This window comes from Silene latifolia, chromosome 2, assembly GCF_048544455.1.
Source record: "Silene latifolia isolate original U9 population chromosome 2, ASM4854445v1, whole genome shotgun sequence".
Taxonomy (NCBI): Eukaryota; Viridiplantae; Streptophyta; class Magnoliopsida; order Caryophyllales; family Caryophyllaceae; genus Silene; species Silene latifolia.
Window position 1 is genome coordinate 194,264,095 of NC_133527.1, and position 9,762 is coordinate 194,273,856.

The 9,762-nt window shown below is 35.3% G+C and overlaps 1 long non-coding RNA gene across 10 annotated transcripts; it reads right to left on the reverse strand.

The window, feature by feature from the left end:
• Positions 1-1,550: 1,550 nt before the first annotated feature.
• On the reverse strand, positions 1,551-7,619 carry LOC141644162 (uncharacterized). 10 transcript variants are annotated; one of them, XR_012543913.1, is made up of 9 exons: positions 7,470-7,611; positions 6,834-6,984; positions 4,966-5,091; positions 4,605-4,689; positions 3,598-3,951; positions 3,085-3,164; positions 2,400-2,493; positions 2,162-2,219; positions 1,555-2,019 (listed from the first exon to the last, which is right to left on the reverse strand). It is a non-coding gene; the product is annotated as an uncharacterized LOC141644162 (long non-coding RNA). The 10 variants fall into 10 exon arrangements; XR_012543911.1 differs by having other exon boundaries at positions 4,605-4,696; XR_012543907.1 differs by having other exon boundaries at positions 1,552-2,019; positions 3,598-4,407; positions 4,605-5,091; positions 7,470-7,619.
• Positions 7,620-9,762: the final 2,143 nt, after the last annotated feature.

Here is a 9,762-nt window from a genome sequence, read left to right on the forward strand (position 1 = left end):
AGCTTACTTTTTAATTATATTTATAGATTATTATTATTATTATTATTATTATTATTATTATTATTACATCCACTTTGCATGAGAGTGATTTAAAAATTATCCTATGAAATTAAAATTATCTAAATTTAGTTTTTTACCATTAATTATGAGAGTAACTTTTAAACGTGGAATTAATAATTTTTTTTTTCATGTGTACTACTATGCTAAAAATTATATGCAATGGAAAGTTTCAATAACATATGAATATGCCAAAAGCTTAGAAAAAGAGGGTAAAAAATAAAAGTACGTATTTTAAAGACTTTACTTATATTAACTTAGCATCAAATAAGGAGTTAAATTTTAGGGGGAGAAAGGAATCATCAAAAAGGAAAAGGAAGAGCTAAAGAAAAAAATGAAGAGTTAGAGATGAATAAGGGGTCATAAACGTGATAATAAGTATTCTATCTTAATTCTATGAATGAATATTATTAATTAGTCACACATTATTAAATGAAATTTTCTTAGTGATTCTACGATGTCGCATGTCTTATACATATGCTCAAGGTAGCCTATTTATATTATTGTATAGATATGACATGTAGATTATGATAGGTAATTTAGCATGCCTTTAAGTTAGATATATAGATTTTGTATTTAGATTATAGAGTTATTGATTTTACATACATAAATATGGAGAAAGGAGAAATGTAATGTAAAAGTTTTGCATGAGAGTGGTTTAAAAATTATCTTATGAAATTAAAATAAGACATATAGTTGATGGTTGATAGTTTAACTTACTTTTTAATTATATTTATAGATTATTATTATTATTATTAAATCCATTTTGCATGAGAGTGATTTAAAAATTATCCTATGAAATTAAAATTATCTAAATTTAGTTTTTTACCATTAATTATGAGAGTAACTATATTTTGCCACGTTACAATTAATTATTGTCATGTCACATTTGTCTACGTGGCGTTTAATGTCTAGCCTGTTAATAATATTTATAGATAATAATAATAATAATAATAATAATAATAATAATAATAATAATAATAATAATTTGTGTTTCTTAAATTGGGTTATTAGAAGATCCCATGTTACCTTATCAATCTCGGGGTGATGATAATGGGAGCTCTTTCTATTGCCCAAGTGCTCGAGCTTTGACATTATTTTCCAATTTTAACCTTTCTTCTTAAATACATCTCTAACTTTTTAAAAGTGTTCGGAGTCCATTCGCTTCTAGTTATTTTGACGAAAACTCAAGCTCAATGAGTTATGTCATACTTCGTATTTTGTAGAGAGACTCATAGCAAGTTAACCGACATCAATAATGGAGAACAAATCTTCTTTTTTGTTGTACGAGAGGTTACAACGACAAACATACTCGAATTATTGGATTATTCCTCGTAAAAAATCCAACCCATTTTATGCATCTCTCTGATTCAAGAAATTTCTAAGCTGAGATTAAAAACAAGGCCTAAAATATATAGATCTTCGTCTCTTTTTTCAAATGGTGGCAAACGTGTAGAAACACAATAAACAAGATATTAAAAACTCTGAAGATTCTTTTTTTTTTTTTTTTTTTTTTTTTGACGGTGAGTTAAAAGATGTACTCAAAACCCAAACCATAGTTGATTTTGCTATACAATGCGCAATCCTATTAAGATTTTTAGGATAATAACTAATAGAAAAACCGTGAGTAGAAAATACTAAGATTAAGGTAAAAAAGAAAGAGGAACGGCGAAAAAAATATTATTAGTAAATTTTAGCGACAAATTCATAATCCTTCTGGCATGGTTTCTCCTCAACGGCACCGTCATCATCGTTGTCATCACCTTCTCTCTCTTCATCATCTACATTGTCAAACTCATCACTCAGATCGCCTTGCTTTCCCTCTGACACTAATTCTATGACTGTACATTATCGTTTGTTGAACCTTCACCTTGAATCATGCAAAAGTTCAATGAGATTCTGGGCATTTTTCCCTCCTCCTCGTTCTTCTTCTCTTTCCTCCCCTCCTCTTCATCTTTCCTCCTATCGGATAACAGTTTGAACACAAAAACATATCTTAGACAATTTCCCGATTGAGGCGAACTCTTTAGCCCTATAATATTATGAAGAAAACAGAAGGAAATGGTCTGGTTAAACATTTGAGACCGTCTCGTAGGCAATATACCTCTTTCGATTCATTATAAAGTCCTTCAATGCCTTGCCAAAGAAGACTGCATGAAAAGCTGTAAAAGAAAGGCATGGTATCAGCATGTAACCTTTTGAGCGTTATCGTGACTAAATTGTTGAGGATTGACGTCCCCCAAAATGAGTAAACAGGTTCTCATATGAGACGATTAATGGAAGACCACTTGAATTGAAGTGACTTATATATCAATTTATTTTATAGATGGGGGCAATTTTACCATGAAATATTCTCGTCATCCTTCTTCTTCCTTTTCCCCTGCACCTCCTTCTTTACACTTCCTCCTTCACCCCCTTCCCCTTTCTCTTCGAAACCTGCAGATTCGAAATATTCATACATCATAAAAGAGTAGGTAGTAGTTCCACAGTAAGCAAACATTTTAGAAGCCGAAATTTTGATTCAGCTCTATAATTGATTAATAGATGACACCATACGCCACAAACATAGTTATATTTGATTCCCTACTAATGCGGAAAACCTCCATCATCCCCCTCCCCCCATCCTTGTTCTCTGAAGAAAGGACTCTCTGTACCATTCTGCTATCGTAGTCCTTCCCCTCCTCCGTCCACTCTCCTCTTTCCCTGCCTCCTCCTTCTATCCCTTCCTTTATCCATCCACCTCAGTGCACATTGCCATGTTCTTTTTGTCGATAAAATACACTTCATATAGGGATATAAAAAGACCATGAAAACATTTCTAAGAAGATGTGGTAGGTGTCAGCAACCTTAGCTCCACCCTCAAAGAAAAGAAAAAAGTTTTTCACATCGTAGAAGTATAAACCCATAACCAATGGAAATTTTCACAGCTACAGACCAACGACATAACCCTTTAGCAAACTTGAACAATACGCTATTCTTATTGGACTTAGAAATATACTTGGAATTTAAAGTAATCGTCAAGATTACCTGTCTGAGTCGAAGCAGGAAGAAGCTGATCCTTAGTGTAGCGCACTCGCTCACGACTCTCAAAGCCAAGAGTCTCTAATCTGCAGTGAGAGAAAAATCCAGCTAAATGCCATGAAAAAATGTTGCACCACAGCTTGCAATTAAGAAAATGAGAATATCGTAGGGCAAAAGAAGAATCAGCTCTCTTTCATATGTTTTAAAAGGTTCACATGGGGATCAATTTTATTTTTGCCCAAGATAATTTTCCTTGGAAACAAAGATTTAGATTTCAGGTATGTTGGACAGCCGAATGCGTGAACCACTTAAATTAAATCCACTATTAATAATAACTCAAGCTTATTAGAACAAGATAAATGATATTTTTCTGAAGAGGTGCTAAATAGAGAGAATATTAAGAGAATTTTTCAAGTATCAAGTAACAGGAAGTCCTCCAACCAAGGGGCTCAGTCTCCATATGGAGAAAATTATAAAAATATAGACAACTTTGCTAGTCGGTATGCATGGTACACTCACCAATTTGCTAGTCGGCCGCCTTAGAAAATCAGAACTACCGAAGATGCAAGATGAAACAACAATAAGACAAGACTGCATATACTTGGCGTCCTTATCATCCAGTTTAAATCCAGAACCCTCAATCCCATCAGGTCCCTTTACAAAACCACAATGCAGAGTCTTATCTCCAGCATGAAAAGATTTTTCCAGCTCTTCAAGGGATTGATGTCCTCCAAATATGAGATCAGATGGGGCTCTTAATGAGCGTTTTCTCTTTGTCAACATAATCTAATTTAAATCTCGTGAAGCTACGTAATCTTTGGGCTCCAGGATATATTCAACAGTTTTTGCAAATTTAATGTCAACACGGATAATCTGCACGATGAATGAAAATTATCAGGAAAAAAAAACGACACACACACTGGGGGGTAGGGTGACAAGATTTTGTCAGTAGGCAAGTTTAACATGTAGGTTACGCATGTACAATAACTTATGGTAGAACTGATTATAGTAATCTACATAATAACAGAGAAACAATCTTTCTTACAAATCCCAATTATCAGAAATTCAGAACAGGTAACTATTTAAATATGCATACGCTATCTAAGCTAACATTCAAAGATAAATACAAACTTTTCAAGCATAAAATTCTTTAGTTAGTTCTACTCCAACTATGGTGACAACAAAAACCTCCTGCCATATATTCCATTTTCAACCACAAGACAATGAGTCCTCACAGATTAAGTTATGTCTGAAACAACATAGAGCTTGTTACACGGGCAACCGTATGTTTGTTGTAAGGGTCTGATTCCGCCCTATCCTGAAATGAAGCTGTGAGGACACGTCTTTAGAAAAGAAAAAAGTTATCAAGTAAACCACAAAAGTGAAGTGTTGCAGTAACAAAAGTAACAAGTGCCTTCAGAGTTATCAGAATAATCTACACCTGGAATGTCAAGTGTGGGACAAATAAAGATCAGCAGCAAACTGATGAAAACTTAAGCAATTATATACAAAGTCGGCTCACTTACTTCTCCGTATTGGCAAAACCTCACACATATTTTAACATGGGTCAAGCGTCAGCTGTGATCCTTTTGACCATTAATCTGGTACGAACTATAGACTTAGCACAACAACAACAAAAACAATACATATTCAGAACTCAGAACTCAGAACTCAGAAATATACAAATGTAAAACAAGTTGAGCCAAAAAATAGTGTCGGTTGAGGTCAGTAATCAACTTTGGTCATTGATTTAGTTGACTAGCTCAACAATCAACTCTAAAGTGCTATCTGCTATCCTATCAGTTACGATAACGAATGAATAATTATGAAAAACCCAGAAAGAGATGCAAGATTGCGAGTAAATGACCGTTACACAACAGAGCTTACCCATGTGTTAGGAACAAAAATATGCACAGAAGCATTTACAAAAGGTATGCACTAAGCGTCCATCTTCAACACTAAAATAAGAAAAAGATTGTTCCTTTGATATGTTCCTGTCAATTTCCTTTTCACCTACAAAATTTTATCCTTAATTAGAAAAGACAACAATTCATTGAAAGACATTCCAACAGATACATATACAATATATCCTTCCAGGAACTAAACAATGCGTTTACAAGCACGGCTCACTGAGCCACTAGCTCAACAAATGGAGCACATTGCTGTAGTATAAGGCACGCCTAATAAAGTGCAATACAGTGAAATTCCTTATACTTTGCCATATTCACCATAATCCTTATCTGAACGGAATAAGCCGGATTAACCGCCTAAATGAGGTCAATGTCTACCAAAGGCCACGAGCCGAGAGGGGCCTAGATGTAAGAGTTACCAATGGGGTCTGGCTACTGAAACTTGGTATTAATAAACTACTGAGGAGGAATCTGGCTCTAACCAGATCAGTTCTAGCCAGGCTGGCCTCTGTTGCCCAGTCTGGCTATGTCAGGCTGCTTACATCCTCCTTGACCACGAAACCAACTACAACGTGAAAGAGGGAAACCACTATACATACTCGTCATTAAAGAATTCATGAGGTAACTACTGACTAGTCTTCGATTGGCAAGAGAAACATCATTGGAATAAACCCATGAGTTTAGTAACATTCTTAACCTCATTCCCTTCGGCGCACCCCTTAGGGTGTGTTTGGATTGAGAGAATTAGAGGGAAAGGGAGGGGAGGGAAAGGAAAGGGTTTAATTTCCTTTGTTTGGTTACAATATATGGAATGAAGGAAATGGAAGGGGAGGGGAATGAGAGGATTTAGTTTCCTTCCTTTAGACTAAACTAAAATCTTTCCATCATTGGCAAGATTTGGAAGGAAAACTTTTTTTTACTCTCATTTCATCAACATCCTCCATCCACTCTACCATCTCCCTCTCTTCCTCCCCTTCCATCACCCTCTCATCATTTTTGTTATCCAAACAACCATAATTTATTTTCCCTCCCCTCCCCTCCCCTACCTTTCCTTCCCCTCACTCCCCCTCCCCTCCCTTTCCCTCCTAAAATGGTATCCAAACACACCCTTAGGGCGTGTTTGGATAGCAAAAGTGGAGGGAAAGGGAGGGGAATGAAAAGGAGGGAAGGGAAAGGGAGAGAAGGGAAGGGGAGGGTGAATGGGGTGTGGGTGTTGTTTAGATACAAGTTTCCTCCAAATCTTGCCTATTGTGAAGAGATTTTGATTAGATTTGGAGGAGGGAATTTGGATCCCTCCAAATCTCTCTCCTTCCATTTCACTCCACCCTCATTTGCTATCCAAACAAGGGATTTCAAATTCCCTATTCTTCCTCCCTTTCTTTTCCCTCCAAATCACTCAATCCAAACATACCCTTAGTATTAGATTTGTAACATAGTGGAGGAAGCCAATCTCCCACTTGAGATATTCAAAGAGACTAGAGGGTAAGATTGTTTCATTCCCAGAAGCAACATCCTTCCCTTTGCCCATTATACATAGCTTATATTTCTTTACCCGTTAAATCTCTTTGTAATCTCAAGAAAAAGTGTGCACGAAAAACACTTTGAAAATACAAATTTGTTTGTAAAAACAGTGCGCCTCATTTGCATTCGTAGCCCTTACATCCAAAGCAACCAGACCAAAGAGCATGAAACATCCAAATCAACATAACAGAGAACACATATGGCATAAAAGAGGTTCTCACTCTGATAAAAGAACAATGAATCTTGTATCAGATAGTCACACATATAAAATCGTTCATATAAGTGTTTCTGAACCAAACCAAATATGGGAATACAGAATCTCACCATGGAAATGCACTTTAACACTGAAAAAGGTGACACACACGAAGCAAATAGCTCGAAGGGCAGTGCCAGAGCCACCATCACCTCTATCATTTGATTTCGACACGATGCCTACAATAACATCTCCTCTTCGGTACCATCAACCACCTCATCTCTGCAAATATTATTGCACTCATCAATTTTATTTTTTCCCATTTTTTATGATTAAAAATTACCTAAATTTGACAATTTGAATCATTTAATTCAACCCTAAGAATTAAAGAACAATTAGTCAAATACCCATTTCAAATTCACAAATTCTCATTGAAGACGGACATTATCCGTCACAAGCTGAAGACGCAAGTGGCACTTGTCTTCCCACTTGCTTTATTGTGAAGGGGACACTATCCGTCTTCAGCTTGTGACGGATAATGTCCGTCACAAGCAAGACGCTTTGTTTCAAATTAGACAAAAGGGTATCATATAAATCATTTCTTTTAAAGAAAGGTTAATTAAATTAAATTATTCAACCCCGCAAGAGAGGATTCATGTTACTCGACGTCTCGACCCCAAAATCATTTTGGAAACTAAGGCGGACTAAACTACTCATTATATGATGCAAAATAAAATACCAATAAAAATTAAAGGGCGAAGAAGCACCTGTAAATCTGTAATAGTGTAATGGAAGATCTGAGTATGGGAAAATTTTGGAGAAATTAAATTAAGTTAAATTGGCAAATATTTACAGAAGTGTGTGGTGGATTGTATTCGATTAAAAAAAATAGAAGGGATATTCTACGGTGTTCCCTTGTGGTTTCGGTTTTTTATATTATACCCCTCCTTTTTTTTATATTCTATGGTGTACCCTTAAACTCTATATATTACTCTATATCATAACTTTATTTATTGTCATTACTAACTTAGTTTCTTAAATGACCTATTAAATTGTCTATTTGTCATTCCAATTACTTGATAACCTACCCATTTACTTATTAGTTCGCAGAATTACTTAGTAGCCCAAGAAATAGTATACGAAACTAACTAAAAGTTCAAAACTCTCCATTATCATGTTATGAATCATGGCAGATGTTTTTAATAGTAGTTGATGCTTATTAAAAGTGATTTGTGATGTTTTTCGTATAGAATGGTGATACAACATTAATAAGTCAGAATAAAGGTCAAAGTACGGTCGTTTGATAGTGAAGTTAATAGAGAGTTAAACGAGGTTACAATAGAGAATATATAAGAAATTTAGGGGTACAATGTAGAATTAAATCAAAGGAGGAGTACAATATACAAAACCGAAAAACTCAAGAATACACCGTAGAATATCCCAAAATAGAATGAAATTTGATGTATCACCGGGCTAGCCTAATATAATCCTCATCACATCCTCATTGAGTTGTAATAGGGCAATCAGCCATTTAGGGCATTATTTAGCCCATTATACCCCACCCAATTTCTCATTAAAAAAACAAGAATTTGTGATCAGCCATTTAGGGCGTTTGATTAGGGGTATTTAGAAAATGAAAAGGGAATCAAAATCCCTCATTCCCTTTGATAGTGTTTGTTTTATCATTTTTCCCATTTTCTTACCCCCCTCAATTTCCCTTCATAACTCATAATCTCTCTAATTCCATTCACCCACCCCCCTAGAGTATGAGATTTCATTCCCTACCTCACTAAAGTACCACCATTGCCACCATGCATTATGCATACCCCACCACTGCCACCACAACCGACGTCACCATCCAATATCACCACCACTGCCGACGCCATCCTTCCACCCCTTTGTCGGCGATGTGTTTCCCTATTGCTCTTCTCCGGTGACTCGCCCTAGTCCCACGAACCCACGCTAAAACCACCAGATCCAGTGTTTTGATAGGTGGTGGGTGGTGTTAGGTGGTGGATTGTAGGTGTTTATGGTTCTTTTTTTTTATTATTATTTTTTTTAATTCATTCCCTTATATTTTAACCAAATAAGAAAGTAAATCAAAAGGGATCCATTTCTTTACCTTTCCTTTGCCTTTATTTCCCTTTCTTAATTTCATTCTCTTTCCCTTTCGTATACCAAACACCCCAAATGAATAGGTGAAACCCCCATTTTTCCCGCCTTAAAAATATGTCCTAAATAGGGCTAAGTATTTGTAGCATATACTATAGGTATGATGAGTTTATAAATGGACATAATTTTTACATGTAAATATTTACAAGATTCAATATATTACATTCCATATAAATTTATCTCCAGTCTTTTTATGATACGAAAAATCTTTTTTTTTTTCCTTTAAATAATTTTACGATAATTTTTTTTAAAAAAATAGAGTTTTTTGATAACTGCTACCACATATAGTTCAGATTTTACCAACTGCTACCAAAATAAAATTTGTTTAAAAACTGCTACCAATATTGTTGGTTCGGTTTAAAACTAACTACCCAATCAGGTTAGGAACCAAGTAGAGATGATCTCAGCCGTCCATCTCAAAATCTCATCTTAAGTTCTATTTTTTCTTCATTTAATACCCTTTACCCCTCCCTTATATGTTTCTAATTCATCACATAGCTCATCCATGGAGATCATTGGCATCTCCTCTACAAAATCACACCTCTCATCATTGATGGAGATCATTCACACCTTTCATTTATTCATCACGTTTAATTTTAACCCTCACCTTAATACGACTCAATACAAGGGCAGACCTTTGTCGTTTTCGTTCTATCCGCCAATCATGGAGATCATTCGCATCTCCTCTACAAAATCACATTTTTTCCCTCTTTCTCTCCCTCCATAACTAATTATCTCAAATTATCCCTTTTTTCAACCCTAATTTACATCATCTCTCCAAAAGATGATCAACAACAAAGGGCATGGCTTGCAAAAGTAGCTGAAATTGGGGAGAAAAAGGTGGGATCTTTTGAACTCATTAGCAAAGGAAAAGCTTTGTTTCTCATC